The sequence below is a fragment of the Corvus brachyrhynchos genome, unplaced genomic scaffold, assembly GCF_000691975.1.
Source record: "Corvus brachyrhynchos isolate BGI_N302 unplaced genomic scaffold, ASM69197v1 scaffold255, whole genome shotgun sequence".
NCBI classification, from domain to species: Eukaryota; Metazoa; Chordata; class Aves; order Passeriformes; family Corvidae; genus Corvus; species Corvus brachyrhynchos.
Genome location: NW_008238358.1, coordinates 8,577,481 through 8,595,316, shown reverse-complemented (window position 1 = coordinate 8,595,316; position 17,836 = coordinate 8,577,481). Strand labels below are relative to the sequence as shown.

The 17,836-nt window shown below is 37.5% G+C and overlaps 1 protein-coding gene across 5 annotated transcripts in view; it reads left to right on the top strand.

Annotated features, from left to right (window-relative positions):
- The window catches only part of CSRNP3 (cysteine and serine rich nuclear protein 3), an 88,997-nt gene that overhangs the window by 24,111 nt on the left and 47,050 nt on the right, over positions 1-17,836 (top strand). Inside the window, exon 1 of one of the 5 annotated variants that reach the window (XM_008634802.2) lies at positions 16,639-16,994. The exons of the other annotated variants lie outside the window; for them this stretch is intronic. The gene's annotated coding sequence lies outside the window, so the exon portion shown is untranslated. Of the gene's footprint in view, positions 1-16,638; positions 16,995-17,836 lie in introns of those variants that run through there. 5 annotated transcript variants of the gene reach the window in all.

The window sequence follows — 17,836 nt, the reverse complement described above, 5'->3', positions numbered from 1 at the left end:
CCAAATTTTTTTTCGTAACTTAATGGATCGCCTGCTAATTACTAAAACCCTCTCATAGCCGTGAGAGTCTATCATGGCACTTCGCGGGACTACTAAAGGCTGAAGTGAATCTATTCAGATCCATATTTTGCAGTTCTTCCTCACTGTTCCCATACATCATATGCATCCTGCAGCTGATAATGGAACCACCTTCCAATTTCTCCTATATTTTCCACTTTCTCCTCTCTGCCCACGCATCTTTTGTAGCCTGTTTATTGCTTTGAATTTTATACGGCCCACTCAGTTTCATCCATGCTGCACAGCATGCTTTGCACCATCACTTCAGTCATGTGTTATTAGATTAGCTATAGACTCATGTGTTTGCATACCTCAAAAAATAAAACATTTTTTATTTGTTATCTTCTTTTTTGCTTCAGAAAGCTTAAATTGTGTGCTCTATGTCCATCTGTATGCACTCTGATACATGCAAACAGCAGCAGTACTATTGGCAAGAAATATTAATTACTTGTGTGAAACAGCAGTACTAAATGCTTTTGGGAGTTGATCTAGTTTGTCTTTATGATGCAGAATTTAATTATCACCTACACTTCTGTATCATGATCAAATACTTCTTTTCTCAAATCATTTTGATCCTAAAAATTCTTATGTATCCTTTAAAGAGAATGTCGCAAGAGCAAGCGTTGCAGCCCTGATTCCCAAGAGGTGTTTCATTATTGCTGGGCAGGGCTTACACAGAGCCAAGGTCCTTTCTGCTCCTTGTACGGCCACCCTGGCGAGGGGGCTGGGGTGCCTGGGAGGTTGGGAGGAGACACAGCTGGGACAGGTGACCCCAACTGACCAAAGGGACATTCCAGACCACATGACAGCATGTTCAGCATATAAAGTGGGGGAGAGAAGGAAGAAGGCATTTGTCTTCCCAAGTAACCTTACCCTTGATGGGGTCTTGCTCTCCTGGAGATGGCTGAGTCTGCCTACCCATGGGAGGCAGTGAATCAGTTCCTTGGTTTGCTCTGCTTGCATGTGTGGCCTTTTCTTTCCCTGTTAAACCCATGCGTTTTCCAGCTTTTACCTTTCGATTCTCTTCCCAATCCTGCTGGTGGGGCAGTGAGCGAGTGGCTGCCCGGGGCTTGGCTGCTGGCTGGGGTTAAACCATGACAGGCACAAACAGGCATTTCTAATGGCAGAGCTGGTACTGTCACTGCCTTGTGCCACCAGTCCCTTCTACCTATATGATGACCACAATTTTGCAGTATGGATTAAATGTTAGTTTGTTTTTAGTTTTGCTTTTCTAAAAACTATATCCAAAAACGTCTTTTAGAAAGACATCCAACCTCACTTTAAGGACTTCAACAGATGGCAAGTCTGTCACCTGCCATGGTAAGCAGGATTAATGTTTAATTGTCCTTGCAATTACTGAATTTTGCCCTGCTCCGTGAAATACAGGAAGGTTTTCAGACTCCCTGTTGTGTCAGAGCAGAATTACCTCATGTGTACCAGAAATCAAATGTGCATACTGGCTGTGTGCTCAAAGGTTGTATGATCATTTATTTTTTATATATCGATATGCTGTTCTGAATTTTTTCACCCTGATATGGTAACTTGGTTTCATTGCAAACAAATGGAATTTTCTGTTAATTCTGTGAGTCTGCATCTGACATCACATAATTTTTGATAGCAATTCTAAGAGTTTGTTGGTATCATCTTAACAGTAACGAGACATGAATTTCATTTTTTTAAGTACAGATTAAGGAAATGTCTACAGACTGAAAACATGATTTCAGAGGTCTAAAAATCTCCTGAGAGAAACTGGCGTTCTTTGAGATCACAAGGTCATTAGTACAGTAGCAGTTATTCACGTGCATATATCTCTACAGTTATACAGGCCCAATTTAATTTTTGTACCATTTGATGGTACAAAACATGATGCTATATTTTACATCTCTGCAGAGATTTTGGTTAGCAATTTTGGAAGAACGTAAGTAAAAAAAAAATCAGTTTTCCAGCTGCACCTTTGTGTTTAAAAATGCTTAAAATTCATGCTGAAACCTATTGGATTAGTATACATCAGCAACTTCCAGTGTAATTAGATTTATGCAGGTAAAATGTTCCTAACTTATTGTACATGTTTGTAAATAAGTTAATTATTGTATATTTGCATCCTTTGTCACTTGCTTGCAAAAGTATCAGCTGTTTAATATTTTGGAAAAGGAAACACCAAGTTATCTGAAGAGGTACTTTCAAGGCTTTTATTTTAATTGTCACATCATGGTGTGATTTATTTTTTCCAGAGACTGGAAGTGAGGGATATGATTTATTCAGCTACAAAGAGCTGGCCAACACACCTCAAGTGGTATTCAGGAGAACTGTGTGTAATCAGCATAATATTTTAATAATTTCACAAAGTAACTTAAAATGCTTGATAAATAGCAAGAAAACAATGATAGCATCTTCTCTTGGATAACTAATTCATAATTTCATGTAAGCTTTTCTCGGATATTGGAAAATGGGTATTTATCTTTTACTTGTTTGTTATTAGAATGTTACTTTTAAATGGTACATGTACTGATGAAGGAAGAATCAGAAAGCATGAGTGTAGGTAACCCTTCTTCTGAAGGGTCAGCTGTTTGATTTAGGGGTTAACCATTATACGAATGCAGACATTAAACCTGTCTGGTTTTTGTGGGTCTAAGTGTGACAATTTGTCATATTGTTTGATCTGAGATGTGGAGGAAGGATAGGAGTTCCCACCCCCTCCCTGCTTCTCCCTCTGGTACTCAGAGTTAGGTTTCTGGTCTATGTAGGAGATGAGTTGGAAGGGGATTCTTTCTCTGGGCTTTATTTAGTAAATAACATAAGTAACCTATCTAATACATGAGATAATGGTATAGGTAAAATGATAAAAGAGCAGGCATGGTGGGTTTTTTGTTGTTTGCTCACCTTGCCCTTTGTTTTGTGAAGAGTAATTTTGTTCTATGTGCTCTTTAAGTGGCAGGTTAACTGCTGTAGCTAATTCATAGGAATAAGCTTATTCCAAAACAAGGTCAAGCTGGGAAAATTAATAATTTAACCTCAAATAGGTGGGATCTTTGAATTTCTCTTTCAGCTACAGGGCAGACAAATGATAGAAATGTAAGACGTAAGATGACAAACACAATTTTGAAGAAACAGGTTTTACCCATATCACACATAAGAGGAAGGAATTGCTAGCTGATTACAATTCTGCTTTGATTTTGGTTGGTTGGTTGGTTGGTTTGCTTTATTGTTGGGCTTTTCTGTTTGTTTATTTTAAATATCCAAACACAAGGTCCTTGTCCACCATTTATCTTCACACCACAATCCCTGGCTAACAACAAAGGGGAAAAGACTACCACCACAACAAAGGAAACAATCCCCCAAACAAAAGACAAACAAAAACACTTCTACAGGTCTTGAAATGACTTTGCATTCACAAGGTCTGAAGAGTGATGAGGATGAAAAATTTACATGTTCAAATCTCAGTCTTAAAATGGGGAGAGTGGAGAGACAGCATAAATCACTAATCCAATTGTGCTAGAACAGCTGCCCAGATACAGCAACTGTGAAATCTGTGCTAGCAACCTGATTGTGTTTTAACCGTGGTGTCATCTAACTTAGCTCTGCGTGCAGTATGACAGTATCTGGATTCAGTGGCTGCTTTAAGATGTTTTAGCTCATGGGGATGAAGCCCAATGAGAGTTCCTGCACAAATGCATTGTTTGCAGCCTCTCCAGTGGTGCTGGCTCAGGGCTGGGTTGTGCACTCGGCACAGGAGAGATGTGAGACATACAGAGATTTACCAAAGGCTATAAATTTCTGAAGGGGACAATCACCACTATCACAAATGCAACAGTTTTCCCACGTCAGGATCTATAAAACTGCAAGACAGCTGAACAGAGGATATTTCAGGAACAAATGATGACATAGTCTTATTTTTAAAAAGAACATAATTTAATTTTATGTGATAGTGCCTGCATTTTAATGCATAGCATAATAAAGCCTGAACCCTTTGGCTGAGGTCAACCTACCTACTTGTGCCTTCTTTTAGGAGTAGTTAAGCATATAAAGGAAAAATTCTTCTCTTCCCATAAATACTTTCCAGTGGTTAAATTCAAGAGTTTTTAATTAGAAATCACAATAGATGAGAACTTGGAAGATTTCTGTGACTATAAATTCCCTCATAGCACTTTTTTCCCTAGAAATTAGAAATACAGAATAAAAAGATAAAAAGGCATGTGTCCCATGTTGAAATTGCCACAAAATTGATGTTGTAGAACTTGGGGGTTTTGTTATAAGTTGTGGTCTGTGGTTTCCTTTTTCAGGGTTTTACTCAGATGCCAGTACTAGCTAAAAATAAATAAATAACTGTTTATTTGGGATGGCAAAATCCACTATCTAGAGACCAAAATTAATTTGTAGGTTTTGTACTGCTTATGATGTAAGCTATAAAAATGCATGACTTGTCCATTTCAGGGTTGGGAGACAGTTTAAAAATCCAAAGTAATTCCACTGAAGAAGGTATGTATTATGGAAAGAATAAGCTCTTTGATAGTATCTCTACCCTTTTGTCTGGTAAGACACAGATTTTGTTGATAGTATGATATAGTGTTTGAAATGTGACACAGGGAATTCAGAGACTTGCATTCTATCCTCTAGAGTTTCCTTCCTTTGGGAATTTCAAGAATTCGTTAAATAAATCTGACCAGAGGAGATTAAAGCCCTCTTTCAGCAAGGTGCTTAAGTTGGATTGATGCTTAATAAGAATAATTGTACTGGGACCATTGTTTTTTAATATTTGTTCTCACTCAAATGGGGCCTTAAAAAATCAACCATCTAAAGTGGCAGCAGAATAAGTAGTTAAGGATGCTGATAAACAATTTCCAAAAAGCATACTATTCACAATATTTTAAGAATCTATTTATTTCTACCTCTATTTCTTCATCACTGTCCCTGTTATCCTTTTGATTGTTTGAAAAGCATTATAATTCAGTGGTCCAGTTTAGTACTTAAGTAAGTCCTAGACACATTCTTGTTATTTCTAATCCATCAAGAGTACCCAACAGCTCCTTTATTTTCTTTATACCAGTCTAATGAGGTCAGAAAGGTCAGAAGAAACTGGCAAGAAGGGTCAGAGTGGCTTATGCAAGGGTCCTTTTCTGTAGGCTGATATTCAGCATGCTGGGAATGGGTCTGGCTATAGTATTTGCATTCTGTAGTGAAATAATGACATGAGCAATTTGACAAGTAGGCTTCATTATCCTTTTCCACAAAATGTATTTCCACAACTAGAGCAATTAGTAGGGATTATCTTTGAGAGGAGGAATAAATGGCTTTTAACCGCTTCATGCGTACTAAAATACTGCTAGATGCTTTAAATTTTTCCCATCTGGAGAATTTATTTTGTCTTTTAAATTCAAGTGGCAGGATATCACCCTGTATCAGAAGAAACAGTACTTTCCCATCCACTTACTGATCTAACTTAGAAATAGAATCCTGAAGTTCATATCAGGCTTAAATTTCCAGACTTGCCAGTATAATTTTCCTTCCCCCCCTACCTCTGTTACTGCTGAAAGTGCAAAATATTTTCTCTCTAATTGTTTTGACTTGTTCAATGAAACAGGTTCTCTGTAACTGGTGGTCTTGAAGCAAACCTTTTACTTGTAACCACTAAAAGCACAATTGTGGGATAAGTAACAGTAAGATGTTTGATCAGTTTCTTAAAAATTTTATTTTGTTTTTTCAAATGGAGATGCTAGGTATGGAGTAGTTAAACTGCTCAGTCTCACAGAAGTCCTTGTTACAAATGGATTTCAGGATCCAACTGATTACGCAAACTAATTTCACATCTCTATTGCTAGTCCAATGCTAGGAGTTCAGTAGGTTCTTTTTACAATCCAGAGAAAAGCTGTGAAATACAACCATTAGTTAAAGTACTAATAACACCTTTATACTGAAAATAGCAATAGTGTAGCATTTATTAAGTGCTCAGCATCCTATTTGTTACCAGTTTTTCTTCCTACTGCTGAATTGTATGCAGTCTGGCTATGGCTTGAGAGTCCTCGTTGGTTACCCATTGTGTAGTAAAAAATTCCTCTACATTTTGTTTGACATTTAATATGTGGGCCTCACAACTTTTGGGCTTGTTTTCAGAAGATTTGACTTTGGCTGATGACTGGGTGTTGGATAGAGACCGTAGTGTTGGATATCACTGGCAGATTCACCTTATTTGTATGCGTGGAACAAAACACTGTGTGTGCAGACAGGCAGGAATTTTCAGTTCTGGTTCTGGCTGTATTTGACTCAGCTGTCAGCTTGTCTGGTGTTTCGGGTTTTGGCATTCCCCATCCCCACTGATAGTAGTCTGAGGTCACTGGTATATTTTTACCAAATTCTCTGGTTTTGTATAGCAGAGTGAAACCTTTCAGTTTTGCACGTCTTGCTCAGTGCACTTTGCACTTTGTGAATTTTGCCACTGCATTTGCTGGAGGGTTGGGATGCAAGGGAATTCCTTTTTATTGCTTTTTCTTTTTTAATGGATAATTATGTTCCTAGCATAAATTGGCCCTCAGTGCCACAGTATGGTATTTCTGGTATTCTCATTCAATTAGTTTTTCTCTGTCATTCATTTACTTTAGGACCCATGTGCCTTATTTTCAGATAAAAATATATTTCTTAGATCTCAAAATAAACATTTTTGCCTCATCCTTCACAGTTCATCTTCAAGAATTTACTGTATTTCATCTTCTGAAATGTTGGGTTGCCTGTGCTTTTTTCCACTCTTGGTTCTTTTATTCTTCTAATTGCCACTAAGTTTATTTTTGAAAAGTCACTTTTTTCCTTCTATATCTTACAAATATCTATAAAGTTATATTTTTAGTGGCCTTTTCATTCCCATCTGTACTTTTTATGGTTAATCTAAAAAAAAGAAAAGCTCATGTATAATGTCTATGCTAACAACATATGTATCCCTCTCAGATTTTTATTGTAAGATTGTTTTCCAATAAGCAGTTTGTCTCTTCTCCAAGACAGTTGACTGTACTCATCTGTGAAGCAAAAAAAAAAAAAATTCCAATCCAGACGTTTTAGCAATTTCCACCTCAGTATCACAAAATTCTGGCCTTAAAAAATGGGTTCTTGCATATATCTCAATATTGCTTTAAAAGTGATGTTACTGTGACCTGCTGATGCATCCATTTGTATCCCCATTAGCATCACTTTGTACTGTCATAAATGTGCATTCTTTGTCTCTGCCTCTTGAAATAGAGGCAAGTTTTTGATCTTTTCCTGTCCACTTACCAGTCAGGGTTCACTGATACTGGTGGCTTTTAAAATTTTCAAATCCCATGCTGTTTTGAATGTTTTGGAGCATTTCCTGCAAATGTATTTAATTGTTTCTTAAAATCTTTTTTAAAACTTGCCTTTGCCATTATGTGTATAAAATTGTCAATTGTCATGCAAAAATAACTGTTACAGGATGACAAGTGGTAGCTCTTTGTTTTCTCTGCAACACTAGGTCCTGAATCCCTATTTGCTTCCTGCTTGACATTTAAGATACTTAGCTTCTAAGATTATATATTAGGTTATATATCGCTTTTAAGGTTGTAAATACTGTCATTGTTTTGGTATAATAATTTAAGGCATCAGGCAAGGTTTGTGGGGAAATTAGTATTTTTAAATTAGATTAACTTCTGCAGCTAGAAAAGTAGGCAGGCTTTTGTGTCTCTGACCCCCTTCTCTTGTCCTCAAAGGTTTTGCTTTTCCCACTCATCTCAGCTTGTCTACTTCAACATAGTGCTGTTCTCTGCAAACTGCCTATATCATTGCTTGACACACTGCATGTCACGACAAGGCTGGCAGTTGTTGATCTGGGTCTCTTTCTCTCTGATTATGATCATAAAGAAATTTTCGAGTTGTTTGCAATTTTGCAGCTACAGAAAACAGTAAGAAGATCAGCACAGAGCATGTACCAATTTGCTGTTGTAAGTATGTAGCAAGCTAAATGTGACAGCTTTTCAGGAATTCTCACAGTGCTGGAGATAGTAAGAGAACTGCAGGATACATACTGTACAGTTATGAACTCATTGCCATTGTAAATGACACAGAATATGTTTTCTGAATGTAAATGGGCCACTCCTTTCTCTCAATCCAAGACATCCAGGGCAGTGAGAATGTCTTTTGCTCTTAAAAAGTAAAACAGTTGGCACTGGCAAACCTCTATATTTCTTGAAATCTTAAATGGCTGAAGTCTGTATTTGCAGTCCTGTATCCTAGAGCCTTTGTAAGTGGACAAAGGGCAGGAGAGCAATTCCAGGCAGGCAGCTGGAACAGTGCTAGTGTCACTGAAATCTGCCCACTCTGGAAGATGGAAAGAGAGAACCAAGGATCTTGACTCTTCTGCTCTTCAGTCACAAAACTGGTGAGTTCCCCTATGAGCTTGGAGCTGTTGATGTGGTAAAAGTCCCTTAACAGCAAATGACAGCTGGTGCTGTCAGCTTGCACCTTTGCTGTGACCTGAAAGGTCAAAACAGACACACTGACTACACTATTTCTAAATATCTGACAAGCCTAGTATTATCTCAACTTAATATAGCAGAAATAAACATGGTCCTCATGTTCCTAAATAGAAAAATATTATGATGGAAACAATATTATCCTCAGTGCTTAAAGATGTTAGGCCAAAAGAATAAATCCCTTTGAGAAATCACAATCATTGCAGGGATGTCAAAAACCACACCGAGTTGGTAATTGCTCCTTTTCTGCAACAGGGGAAACTGTCAGATGATGCAACTTTGTATCAGGTGGTATCTGCGTCCCTACAGTTTTGTCTGTGCCATAAATTGGTGATCCTTATACAAAGTATTTGCATGTAATCCTGGTTGAAAAACTGATTTACTTTTTTAAGGTGTTCACTGGAAAATATGTTGAATAATGATTTTAAAAGAAAAAAAATTCCTCCCCTGCAAGTACACCAATACAAGAGGCTGCAGTCTTTAGGGACTGTAGCCTGACATCCTCAGCCCTTGGCTATTGTACTGCTGTCAGGGTGATAAGTGTGTCAACTTAATATTGCGAACAAAAAGTCTAACTGAAACATTAACTTCTGCAGCAGGTAGGTTTCAAACAGTTTAATTTAAAAAAAAAAATCATGATGGATTCTGAAATGCTGAAATCTTGAAAGATATTTGAGCTATAAAATGCTCTAATTAAAGTCTTTATTTAGTTCTGATCCCTTTTAGGTAGAGCTCTTAGATAAAACAGTCACTCAATAACTACTTCTACAAAAGAACTTCCAGACTTGATCATGTTGCAGAAATGTTGATCCTTGCACAGTCTCAGAGCACGTGGCTACTACACTTAAACCCTTTATGCTCTTGGAAAGTTAGACCAAAACCACAGTGTTTTGAACTTTGTCTTTGAACAGCAGCTGAAAACTATGTAATCAAATTATAAATCAGTCCACTTTGATCTCTGCAACTGTCCACTGATTTGCTAATATGAATGTGGTTATTTAAATACTGCTATCCATCTTCTTCCTACATGAAAGAAATGACAGTCAGTGTTCCTTAGAAAGCATATTTCTGAATTGGACTGGCTTACTTTCATAGAATAGAATCGTAGACTTGAGTTGGAAGGGACCTTAAAGATCTTTTAATTCAAAGCCCTCTGCCATGGACAGGGATGCTACCCACTTAGAACAAATTGCTCAAAGCCCTATGCAACCTGACCTTGAACACTTCCAGGGAGGGGACGTCAACAACTTCCCTGGGCAGCCTGTTCCAGTGCCTCGCTATCCTCTGACTAAAGAATTTCTTCCTTATGTCTAATCTAAATCTCCCCTGTTCTAGTTTAAAACAGTTCCCTCTTGCCCTATTACTATCTGTCCATGTGAAAAATGACCCTCCCTCTTTTTTATAAGCCCCTTTTAAGTACAATGAGATCTTCCTGAAGTAATCTCTTCTCCAGGCTGAACAGCCCCAATTCTCTCAGCCTGTCCTCACAGTAGATGTTCTCCAGCCCTCTGATGATCTGTGGCTCTCCTCAGGACCTGCTCTAACAGGTCTGTGTCTTTCTTGTGCTGAGGATCCCAGAGCTGGCCTCAGTTCCACAGGTGGACTCTTCTGACAGCAGAGGGACAGAATCACCTCCTGTGACCTGCTGGCCACTCCTCCTTTGGTGCACTTGGCTTTGTGGGCTGTGAGTGCACACTGCTGACTCATGTACTTTCTGAAGCCTTAGAATGACCAACGACATAATAAAAAGTTTGCTGTAAAAGTACAGCAGTTCAGCTTTTAACTTGATGGAAATTGCATATATGTGCTAGGAAAATTATTTTGGATGCTAAAATATATGGAAAGATTTTTCATCTAATTTTTTAACACTGATTTTAAGGTAAGTGAAATCATTACTGTGTTTTTTAGGGTAGGAGAAGGGGAATTACCTGCAAAAGACTTTTACTTTTATTAATGTTGGCTACTGCCATGGAACATTTGGGGTGTGTGGGGAGGGGGTGCTGGGGAGGAATTGTGTTATGTTCTGCTGGTAGAGAAGACTCAGCATAAGCAATAAAATTCCCACTGCTGTGCTGATGTTATCACTGATGCTGGTAGACAAACAAAGAAGTAAATAAAAATTATTTTCAAGCTCTGCTGGATACACATAAGGGCAAGAAATCAATGCTGGCCAAATGGAAATGGACAGAATTATTAAAGAGGAATCAGTTTCTATGCTTTAAAGGTTATTTGAAACAGTGAAAATCTACCTTACAACCTAGAATTCAGTATTTTTTCAAGCTTTAAATGATTGTGTTGTAGTGGAATGTACAAAGGTGGGAAGAAGTGTTGTAGCAGATTCACTTCCTGTGGAATGAGATCCTAAGCTGATGTTTAGTAATTCAAGGCAGGTACCTTTTATTTTAGAATTTAGGTATCTTCTTGTCTATTAGATTGGAAGTCCACTATGTATCATTATGTATTTTATTCTATATAGTATGTTGAAAAGTCTTGTTCTTTAAGTTGGAATGCTTCATAAACTAACTGCTATAAAAATGTAAAAACCTATTTACATTGCTGCTTTGATATGTCTGTGTGTCTGGTATATCTTTTCATCTGTCTCAGCTCAAATTAAAATACTCGTGTTTATGGTAGATGGGAACAAATTTGAAGATTGTAACAATAAAAAATTCATCTTCCTGTGGAAGATGAAAACTAGAGAGCTTGTCTGCTCCACTGTGGAAGCTGAGAAAACAAGGAATGAGGTAATGTTGCTGGTTTAGCAACAGTGGTGCTTTAGGAAGTTCTGTTGATGACAAGTCCAGTAAGGAAGGACAGTCTGCTTCCTTCTGCCTGGATTTTTTTCCTGTTCCAACTGCATTGACTCAGTAAGCTTCTTTTTGGTTTACTACAGTACATAAAAGGGAACTAGAAGAATCAAACAGTTGGAGAGAGAAAATACTAGCTATCATGCTTGCTTCAACTATCTCCTAATTTTATTTAATTTTAAACTTTTACTGGTCAACAGCCAAGTGAAATTTGTAAGTTGGAAAATGATACTATGAGAAAAGGTGTGCTTAGTGACCAAGCACGGGAAAGGGGTGGAGTAAGAAGTATGTTAAACCAAAAGGCACCTTTGTTTCTTCTGTTTGTGACTTACAATTTCTAACCACACCAGGCATAGCTGTAGGTAGTTCTGAATTACTCCTCAGCATGGATCATGTTGGAATGTCTGAGGTGTCATGGAAACTGGATGGAGAAAAGCTGGCTTATGAAGCCATACAAGATAGAACAGGCCATTTCTTTTCAAGTATCTGACTTCTTCTAAGTCTTTATTTTTTCTTTTCTTTTCTTTTTGTCTTTGTCAAGAGAATGACCACTTTGCTCTTTCAAGTAGAACTTACTTTGTTTTATTTGAAAGAATCCATGCTCATCTGGCATTTCGAACGATGGCTGTATGAAGCATTATGTTATTAATTATTTGCTGTGATTATTCACATCATCTAATGCAACAGCAGTCCAGAGATTCTTTTGCTACTTGGCTATACACCTCTCAGTACAATAGTTTGCCTGTCAAAGCTAATATTTCTTTGGTTTTGGTAGTTAACTATCAGTTTTGAGAAAGGTTGTGAAAGAAGAAAGAAACTCTTATGTGTTTACTGCAGAGGAATATTTTTGTTTGCGTACAGTAGCTCTTCTAAAGCATAATATTTTTCAGCGCTGTTTTCTGGAAGGAAGTGTGCTCTCCTCTGGGATATCAGCCTGGAAGAGGTTAATTTTATCTTGGAAAAACGTAGTTTATGTAAGATATAGCAAGAATGTATCATTAAAAATATCTTGGTTTTGAGACCTGTTGTACTAAAAATCATTGGGAAGGGGTATGCTGTGCTTTACCCCACAGTATGTGTGAAGAGAATTCACTCTTACTCTGTGCCAGCTTTTACCGCATGATTTAAGAAGTTGCCTCTGGTCAAGCAGATATTAAGAGTCAGGAAAAAAAAGCAAACTATAGATGGTGTCCTTTAAATTGACATTGCAGGGTAAGGGTGCCAGATGTGGGAGTGAAGGACGGCACTGGCAGCCTTACACTGACATGCCAGGCGCCACTGTATGAAGTCAGGTGATGGGATTGCTCAAGTGCCAGAAATCAGAACAGCTGCTCACAGGCCTGCCCCTCAGTTATAAGCTGCTTTCTCCATCCGTCTGTTGATCTGAGGACATCACCTTCCAAGCAGATTTTGTCTATTTCCATTCATTTCACTGACTAGACTCTTATTTCAAAACATGGCGATATTTCTTCGTTGAGAATGCCATTTATGAATGAGTAGTATTTTCCTTTTTGTGCAGTTCAGGAACCCAAAGTATGTCATTGTTCTTGTTATGGCAGGCTATAGAAATCTATCAAGCTCCAGTATTTGGAACTGAATAGTTAACTTGACACTACTTGAAGATAGTTTAGCTGGGACTGTGGTGTATCTAGAGAAAGCAGGACATTTGGGTCCAGGGTGAGGAAACTTATTTGATTAAATTTTATTTGGTCTGCAAAGAAATATGTAGAATTTATACTTAAGATTATCCTACCCCAGTGTTACTGATGTTAACTTTAATTAATATCACAGTATTTTCTCTTAGGTGAGCTTTTTTAACTCTGTACAACTTCTGTAATGGCAGAGTTCCCTGGACAGTTTGCAGCTATGCCTCATCCTGAATTCAATTTAGAGGAGTTTGCATGGGCAAGGTTTATAGATCTTACCGAAGAAGTGACCACAAATCATCTATTTCCAAACCTGAAAGCCAGTGCTGAGGCATTTAGAGCTGCTGCTGCTGCTGCTGCTGTAGCTCATAAATTGGAAACCATGGCATAAAAACCATGCTGTTTGTACAGAGCTGGAGTAGAGCATGCATGGTCCACTGAACACATTTTATAAATCCTGGACTTCAATCTTTTTTGTCACTAGAAGACTGTAAAAGTTTCAGCAAAATCCTCTGTTTACTCAACTGGTATGGAAGTTATTACATTTCTGGTGTACTTGGAGAAACTGGACCTCTTGCATTTTATTGCAAGGTACAGGAGTCCAACCTTTAGAATAACAAGGCACTGAGTGCAAGTTGCCCCTTTTTTGTTTCATGATGTTGAACAGTGCTCTTCCCATAATTTTTTTGATTCATATGTGATTCATCCAATTATGGATCAGGATACGGAACAGCAGATTAAGTGTGATACCCAACAAAATAATGTAGTTATATAAGGTGGAAACGATTTGAAGTTCAAATCACAGGCTTAGTCTGGTTTGTGATACATGGCTGGTTTTGGGTCTTTTGGGGTTTTTTGGGGGGTTTTTTGTTTGTTTTTAAATTCTGTCCAAGATATGTATTTCAATGCATTTAACCTTTATAAAAGTACTCACGTGTAAATGCATATCGAGTAACCAGGATTTATAAAATTAAAACTTAATTATAAAATTAATTTATAAAATAAACCAGGATTTATAAAATTATTCCTTATTAATGATGGTAATTACTCAGAGTCCAAATTTCCTTAGCCAGCTCACTCACTTTTGCTGTAGCTTCTGTGAAATGGGAAAGCATAAGAATGTTCCTATTAATTGCTTTTCTTACAAAGTAGATGTGGGATCTGACAGTTTACCCTTATTTACAGATGGTCAGCAGATTCTTGATTCTGTTTCCGTTTGGATTCACAAAAAACCTTTTATTAGAGAAAAGAGAGCCCTTGCTTACCTTGATTCCCGTGGGAGACCCTTGGTGGAAGAGACTGCTAAGCATTTGCATTCTCCCACTGTTGTTTCAAGAAGAGGTGAATTTGGATTCTCTTGAAGAAATCCTGGCTGTTAAAGGAGGGGTATCAGAAAATATTGTCTCATTTGAACCTCATCCTACTGTGGAGTGACAAGGGAGGCCTAGGTTTTGGCTTCTGTGAATCTCTTGGGTGATCCATAATCCCTTTTGTGATGGCAAAAATGCCTTTCCTCAATAGTATGCTTGGGCAGAAATTCAGCAATGTGTCTCTGACAAAGACTTCCTTCTATTTTGTAACCCAGTAAGAAGAGAGGATGGGATGGAGTATAATTTAGCTACCTAAAAATGTCAAGTTATAATTAGGAAATTCAAAATTCCACTATGGAGCATTGAAGCTTCCCTCCCTCCCCCCACCAACCTTGAGGAAGTGATTAACTGAGGGTGCCTCTCAGCATGGAGACTGCTTGCTGCTATTGTCTCCTGCAGAAACAACACTTTGCTGCTAACTGGTTTAACTGTATCATGTCCTTGAACACGTCTTCCTCTAACCACCTTTCAGGATTTGAGAACTGTTCCATAGCGTATATAACAACACACAGAAAAATGTGATGATAGTACTCTTTTCCTGACCAGTTTTTGTTCTTTCCATCTGTCAAACATTTGGGTTTTCTTTTTTCCCCTAGTGCTACTGCAGCAAAAATGCCTGCCTTTTGTTTATGTCCTCCTACACCAGCATTGTGACATCATCAGTGGTATCGCCAGGGGAAAAAAATATGCATAGCTGTAGCTAAACCAGCTGTTCGTTAGCACTCCTTCTAGTGTGCTTTCATTTCTTCTCATTAATGTACACACAGTAGTGTTTCCCGCCTAAGAGATGCGGAAGGTTCTCAGCCACAAAACATCTGCTCGGTCTGTGTCTTTGGGTAGATGAAATGGTGGCACTTCAAAGTACACTCATTCTTGATAATGGCATTTTTTAAAAACTGAAATGAATGTGAGAGCCTAGAAGATATTCATTACTGGATTTAGTTGTGAGTAATTCTGAATCCGTTACTAACCATCTTGTATAATTCAGTGGAATCACAGAGACTGCATATCAACTGTTACAAAACCTTAATAATACAAACCGAGCAAGATGCCAAGAACAATACAGAAATGAGTTTTGTCATTGATTTGCATGACAACACGGTAAGGCGAATGAATCTGTTAGTCATGCTTGTCCCTTCTTCCATGCAAATCAGCAGCAAAACTTCCACTGACTTTGATAGGACCAGAATAATGCCAACCATGAGCTACAAGCTGTCATTTATTCTAATGAGAGAGATCTTAAATAGAAAAAAGAGGTATTTCATTTGTGGAATGTTAATGAGAAAACAGTTTCTTTTGCTATCATATGTTATCAAAATGCTCTGAATTATTCTAGAGATAATTGACTGTTTTGTAGAATAGCTGCATCTTCGCAATGTTAATATTATGGATAATTGCGTGTTCAGTATGAGTTTTCAGGGTGGAGGAGAGATGTTCATTTATCATCACTAGCTGTTTGTAGAAAGCTAGTTTTAAATTAGAATACTCAGGGAATTCACTCTGCAGTAGCAATCAAGCTATCTCCAAATATTCTAGCGTGGAACCCTGATACTGATAATGGATCAGTGAAAAAAATAATTAATATTAACCTTTTTTTGTAAGGGCTTCTGTAATTTGAATTTCGATATTCACTTATTCTAACATGAAATACTCAGGTAAATATTAAGTTTTCAACCATTATAAAATTTTATTTATATTTATAATTTTTTGTTTAAAATAAACAACAGAACCCAAGCCAACTGACCAAACACACAAGCACACACACGAAACAAACCCCAGAGCATCACCAACTATTACCAAGAAGAGATTAGACTTCATTGTATTACATAATTTGTCACTTGGATTTGAGAGTAATCCCTGCTCAAATGGCCAATTCTTATTCACCTGAGTAGTCTCACTAAAGCTAGCAAAACTCATTTTATGACCAAAGATTACAGGATAATGCCCTTGACTGATGAGACAAATTTAAATCAAGGGGCTGCTTTTTAGGTACCATTTTTCATTTGGAAGCTCGTCCTCCACATAAAGGATAAACACTGGCAGATTAAGTGTTGGCAAAACATTACCTCTTTGGAATATTAATTTCAGTGTGTACTGTGTGCAGAGCGATGCGGACAACGCATGGCTTGTGCCACTCCCCACAAGAAAAAATTACTTTTAACAAATCTCTTGAATTTCTTCTTGGACCAGTGTTACAGTGCGAGTGATAATAATAATTAAAAGAAAAAAAAGTTGAGGGGATTTCCATAACAACTGCTGTCTTAATGAACTAAAGAAGCCTTAGAATTTGTTATTCCTTCCTCATAGTAGACCTCAGCTGATAAAAATATCCGTAGCCGGTGAAATCAGTGGCATGCCTGGCTTTCTCAGACAAAACTCCCATGTGATCACACAGGCAGCCTCAGAGAGCCCGAAGCTGCTCAGCAAGCAGTAGGTAATGAGTCTTTGTGCAGAGTGAAGCTCTTGTGGCTGAACAATAAAGCATATGGTACCAGCAATAAAACACAGTGCTGGGAAATTTAAGAAGATTCTGCTGGAAGTGGGAAGACAGTGAATATGTCAAACGTTATAAAATGACGATCAATCTGGTTTGGTTCCTAATTAATAAAAACAGTGCATGGATTGGAAAAACAACAATTTGAACAGGTCAGTTGTTTTATAGATTCTTCACACACTTCAGTGTTTTAAATATAAATGGGGGTTTTTCTATTTCTTTATTGTTAATAAAGGCAGGTTTTTTTCATTTTGTAAGGTGGGATTGGATCACTGTGATACCAAGCTAAATAAATTGTGTAAGTTCTGTGATCAAATTCATTGTAAAAATGTTTTTACCATTATTCCTATGCAATTCAAACTTCAATTGTGCATGAAAAATGGGGTAGCAAGTAAAAAGAAATTTATGCTAGATGGGTCATTTACCAATATCATAAAATATTTAGTAACAACAATCTATTATTCTGCTATGTATTTGAGACTAATTCTTTCTCAGTGGGAGATCTGTAGTGTTTGTGTTTGATTAAAAATAATGTAACATTAGAGCATATCTAACAGTGCACTTACTTGGGCTTTTTTTCCTCCACATTCTTTTTGGAAATTTTTGGAAGTGGTGTTTTGTGTTATTTTTAATGCATTTGTACACACACGGTAGTGATACATTATAACCCTCTGCATGCATTTCACTCTAGTATTAATGCAAAATGTTGTTATTCTTCGAGCAAGTAATTATATCTCGTAGTAGTTCTTATTTAATTATGCATAATTATTTTGTTTTTTGAAAACTGCTCCCAAAGATTTCTGTGGCCTGTGTTTGTCTTACAGAGGATAGACGTGCAAATTCTCTGTGGTATCACATCATGTAGAAATTAACCATGTAAAAGTTTTAATCCTTAAATCTCTTTACAGTACTGCGTTTGGGGTTTTTTCCCTTTCTTTTCTGAGTGCTGGAGATCGCGAATTAGATATGCTGATTTTTGGGGGAGTATTTCAGC